We start from the raw sequence: 6000 nt of genomic DNA on the forward strand, positions 1-6000 counted from the left end.
CGGATCAGTTCCTATGGACTGGAGGGTAGCAAATGTAACGCCACTTTTAAAAAAAGAAGGGAGACAGAAAACGGCTAATTATAGACCGGTTAGCCTGACATCAGTAGTGGGGAAAATGTTGGAATCAATTATTAAAGTTGAAATAGCAGCGCATAAGGAAAGCAGTGACTGGATCGGTCCAAGACAGCATGTATTTATGAAAGGGAAATCATGCTTGACAAATCTAAATTTTTTGAGGATGTAACTAGTAGAGTGGACAAGGGAAAACCAGTGGATGTGGTGTATTTTGACTTTCAAAAGGCTTTTGACAAGGTCCCATACAAGAAATTGGTGTGCAAAATTAAAGCACATGGTATTGGGGGTACTGATGTGGATAGAGAACTGTTTGGCAGACAGGAAGCAGAGAGTCGGGATCAACGAGTCCTTTTCAGAATGGCAGGCAGTGACTAGTGGGGTGCCGCAGGCTCAGTGCTGGGACCCCAGCTATTTACAATGTACATCAATGATTTAGATGAATGAATTGAGTGTAATATCTCCAAGTTTGCAGATGATACTAAGCTGGGCGGCGGTGTGATCTGTGAGGAGGATGCTAAGAGACTGCAGGATGACTTGGACAGGTTAGGTGAGTGGGCAAATGCATGGCAAATGCAGTATAATGTGGATAAATGTGAGGTTATCCACTTTGGTGGCAAAAACACGAAGACAGAATATTATCTGCATGGCGGAAGATTAGGAAAAGGGGAGGTGCAACGAGACCTGGGTGTCATGGTACATCAGTCATTCAAAGTTGGCATGCAGGTATAGCAGGCGGTGAAGAAGGAAAATGGTATGTTGGCCTTCATAGCTAGCGGATTTGAGTATAGGAGCAGGGATGTCTTACTGCAGTTGTAAAGGGTCTTGGTGAGGCCTCACCTGGAATATTGTGTTCATTTTTGGTCTCCTAATCTGAGGAAAGACGTTCTTGCTATTGAGGGAGCGCAGCGAAGATTCACCAGACTGATTCCATGGATGGCAGGACTGACATATGAGGAGAGACTGGATCGATTAGGCGTGTATTCACTGGAGTTTAGAAGGATGAGAGGGCATCTCATTGAAACATATAAAATTCTGACCGGACTGGACAGGTTAGATGCAGGAAGAATGTTCCCAAATGTTGGGAAGTCCAGAACCAGGAGACACAGTCTAAGGATAAGGGGTAAGCCATTTAGGACTGAGACGAGGAGAAACTTCTTCACTCAGAGAGTTGTTAACCTGTGGAATTCTCGACCGCAGAGAACTGTTGATGCCAGTTCATTGGATATATTCAAGAGGGAGTTGGATATGGCCTTTACGGCTAAAGGGATCAAGGGGTATGAAGAAAAAGCAGGAAAGGGATACTGCGGTGAATGATCAGCCATGATCTTACTGAATGGTGGTGCAGGCTTGAAGGGCTGAATGGCCTACTCCTGCACCTATTTTCTATTTTTCTATGTTTCTATGATGAGGATGCTGTGTAGATTCACTTGGATATTACCCAGAATGAGGATTACCCAGGGGGATGGGAACCTATGCAGGGAGACAGAGGGAAGTAGAATGGGGGCAGAAACAAAAGATAGAAAGAAGAAAAGTAAAAGTGGAGGGCAGTGAAACCCAAGACAAAAAGCAAAAAGGGCCACATTACAGCAAAATCCTAAAGGGTCAAAGGGTGTTAAAAAGACAAGCCTGCAGGCTCTGTGCCTCAGTGCGAGGAGTATTCAGAATAAGGTGGACGAATTAACTGTGCAGATAGCAGTTAACGCACACGATTGATTCGCATCACGGAGACATGACTCCATGTTGACCAAGGCTGGGAACTCAACATCCAGGGCAGAGGATGACCTGCTTGAGGCGGTACTTTTAAAATTTTGAAAATTTAGAACTAGGCGCAAAGGATTCTGAACTTCTGCTAAATTGGGTTATATCGCCCCATGAAGGAAGGGGGCGGTACATCAAGCACTAATGAGCTCAGCGGGGCACTACAGGGGTGCTACCACCCAGAGCGCTACTGAATTTCAGGGGACTTTCATTCAGCAATCATCTTTTGAATCCTTCACACTGCCTCATTCCAGCTCTTAAAGGGGAGGTTCTATCAAGCTGCAGCTGCTCATTTTCATCATTCCTACAACTGAGACCAACTGAAAGATTTCATGGCTATGGCTGCTCCCAATCCAGATTGAAGGGTAAGATCTCATCGGTTTAATGATGCCGCATTGGTGGGGGCAGTGAAACCAAGGAGAGATGCGCTGTTCCTGACCAGTGGAAGGAGGCCATTGCCCCAGGTCTTCAGGGCAATGTGGAGTGAAGTGACACACAAGGTCTCGGCCAGTAGCGTGGTTGTCTGGAGCCTGACACGGTGCTATAAAAAGTTCAACGACCTCAGTTGAGTATTCAAAGTGAATACACGCCTCAACAGGTCCTACATACCACATCGGAACCTCTGTCTGTGCATACTGCGCTTTGCCCCACTCCCCCACCAAACATCTGCAACTATTCAAACTCACTTCCTCATCTCACGCATTGCCCACATTCACTGCTATTCAACGACGGCAGACAAATCTCTCAGACACAAAGCTGGACTCTGACTCATACACATTACTTTCTTTTGCGGGTCAATAGGAGGGAGCAGCAGAGGACAGGTGATGTGCAGCTCCAGCAGCTCTCAGATTTGGAGGAGTGAATGCTGCGGCTCAATGGGCAGCAGGTGGTGGATGCCGTGACCATTGATGACATCGACCCCGCTGGGGGCAACAACGATATCTTTATCCCCTCTCCTTCTCTCATCCCACTTCCCCCTCACACCAGAAGGCTTTATCAGTTTCCAGCTCCTGATACTGTCTGCATTCCTTTCTGCATTTCTGTCCCCCAGCCCTCACCTTAATGTGAGACTTGTGACACCAGTGCTTTCAGACAATCAGCCGGCAGATGACGAGCCTGTCCCTGAGCCTCCCAATGAGAGTGAGGAAGAAGAGGAGGAGGACCCAAGCACCGTGTCACTGTATCTCTCCCCGCAGGCACCATCCCAGAGACTGGCACTACGTGATCATTAGAGGCAAGCTTAGTAGAGGGGTCTACACTGGGCAATGCACCGGGGACTAGAGGGCTGCAGCAAGGCCACGGGGAAAGGATAACTCGAGAGTCAGCTCCCCGGAGGGAGAGTTCGTGCTTGAGTTCTGCTGCACAGGACTCAGATGAGGACCTCGATGGGGAGGCGTTTACAGCAAGGTGATGGGCCATGCACTCCAAGATAATAGGTGCAATGGCAAGGTTGCCTGAGAGCCTCCGCACTATAGTACGGAGCATGGAGGAGTCTGCCTCCAACATTGCACAGAGCTCTGCGCACACCACGGAGCCCATCATTCCCAGTCTGCAAAGGACGGTGGACTCCCAGAGAGACCGTGGCAACGCAGACCTCATGATGTGTGTGATGGGCAATGAGGCAGTTTCCATTGCAGCACGGGCGGAAGCAACTCAACGTCTTGGTGCTGTGATGCAGAGCATGGTTGGTGCCATTGAGTCTCAGACTGCTCCCATGCAGTCCCAGCTGGATGCCACACAAGATCTGACTGCTGCCATCATTGCTGGGTCCACCACAGTCCATCAGGGATCTCACGGTGTCGCAGCTGACCAGCAATCTGTGCTCCAGGAGGAGTGGCAGTGGTTCAGTGGAGCAGGAATCTGCTGTCCTCGCTCAGGATCACATCACTGCCACTCCGCCATTGCACTTGTCGCTGCCTGTCACCCTGCCAGCCCAGACTGACGCCGCCCAGTCTGAGGTGGTGCAGTCTACAGCTGGGTCTTCCAGGCCCAGAGCTGGTCGAGGGCATCCTACAAGGCCATCTGTAGTCTCTCACTTTGACACTCAGCAGCCTTCCACCAGCCGTGCTGCAGCCTCTGGGGAGACACTATGTAGAAGCAGTAGAATCGGTAAAGGTAGTGTTAAGCGAGGATATAAAGTTTTGCATAAGGGTGAATATTAAATGTAATTGTTGTATATATATATATATACGTGGTGAATGTTTTCTGGTAAAAAATTGATTGGAATGTTGCATATTTGATGCAGTCTCTCATTTCAGTTTTGGGGCTCTGGTATGGAATGAGAAGTTGATGTATTGATGAGGATGAGCAAACCAATCGACCATTGGAATGGAATTCATTGGAACCGAAGTCTGATGAGACGCTCAAGGCCTACCCTTGCAGAAGGCCAATTGAGTGCCTGCCTCCTCCATCGCTGCTGTTGCTTCTGTTTCTCCTCCTGCTCCTCCTCCTGAGGTGGTGCGGCTATGCCTGGTGACAATGGCTGCATCCTCATGATGGCCAAGTTGTGCAGAAGATGAAGATGAAAAGGGGCACCCACTCAGCCGAGTACTGGAGGACTCCTCCCGAGCGGTCAAGGTGGCGGAACGGTTGCTTGAGCACTCTGATGGTCTTCTCAATGATGTTCCTGATGGCGGCATGGCTCTCATTGTATGAGTGCTGGGCAGGAGTGGTGGGGTTGCAAAGGGGAGGCATGAGCCAAGTGGAGAGTGGATAGCCCTTCTCTCTGAGCAGCTGGCCATGAGCTTGATGCGATGGCTGGAAGGGAACTGGCACACTGGTCTGGCGCAGGGTAGCGGGTATTGACGGTGAGGATTCGCAGTGTGTGGTCACACACCAACCGCACAGTGAGTGGTAACCTTTGCGGTTATGGAATACCTCAGGATCATGATGCGGTGCCCACAAAGTGACGTGGGTGCAGTAAGTGGCCGTCCTGCACCGTGGGGAAACCTGCTATCCTGGGAAAGCCACATGTACGCTCGAGCTGCTTCTCTCTGCTCATGGGGAAGGAGATGTAGTTCCTCCTCCTTCTGTACAGAGCATCTGTGACCTCACGGATGTAGCAATGGACGGCAAACTGGGAGATGTTGGACATGTTGGAGATGTTTCCTGTTGCACACTGGAAGGATCCGCTGGCGTAGAAATTGAGTATGTTGATGACCTTGACTGCCACTGAGAGAGCGACCTTACCTTGGTCTGAGGCTCGAGGTGGCAGAGCTCTGTGAACATGTCCTTGCTGAAGCACAGCCTTCGCGCACACTGTTCCTCAGTGAAATTGGTGTTGGAGAACTGCCGCTAAAATACCCTGGGAGGGTAATTCTTCCTGTTGACAGCCATGTGGTGCTCCCTGTGCGGTTGGTGACATGGAATGATATAAACTTGGACTTTCAAATCTGACCTCAATGAAAGTCACAAATCATTAAGAGCCAGAACACTCCTTCATCTGCAAATCGCTCAAATTGGTCAAAACACCTGTCTGCCTATTGGAAATGAAGAAGGAAACAGTATTGGACGGCTAAAACTTCACCGGATGCTGGCGTCTTTAAATAGTGCTCCTCCAGCCGATATCCGACTGAAACCCAATTGCTGAAGCTGTCGTCGTCAGCAGCAGGCGCGAAACCAGGGGCCGAGGTCTAATTTTTGTTCCGGGACACTAGCGAGGCATTGCGCACGGTGATGATGTCAGCATCGCTGGGTGCAGCAGAGCGGGGTGCTACATGTTACCGCTGCCGCAACGGCCCCCACTGGATTTAACGGTAGGTTCTGTTCTCACAGTGCCCGGTCACAAACTGATTTGCGCCCCATTAACGCCCCTCACCAGGTCACAAACGGGATGTGCAAAGTAGCCCAATTTCTCCCCCATAGAGTACAAAAGCCAGGAATGTATGGTAAATCTTTATAAATCACTGGTTACGTCTCAGCCACAGTATTGTGTCAAATTCTGGACTCCACACTTCAGGAAAGAAGTCAAGGCCTGGAAGAGGGTGCAGAGGGGGTTTACTAGAATGGTATAAGGGATGACACAATGCAGTTATGTGGCGAGATTGGAGAAGCTGGGGTTGTTCTCCTTACTCCTGGCTCAGTACTGCTCCTCTGGGCTAATCTACTGGGACATGAGATTCATTATAAGATGGAACTTAATTTTAATGGTGAGAAAGCTTGTATTTT

Source organism: Pristiophorus japonicus, chromosome 13 (assembly GCF_044704955.1).
Source record: "Pristiophorus japonicus isolate sPriJap1 chromosome 13, sPriJap1.hap1, whole genome shotgun sequence".
Classification (NCBI taxonomy): Eukaryota; Metazoa; Chordata; class Chondrichthyes; family Pristiophoridae; genus Pristiophorus; species Pristiophorus japonicus.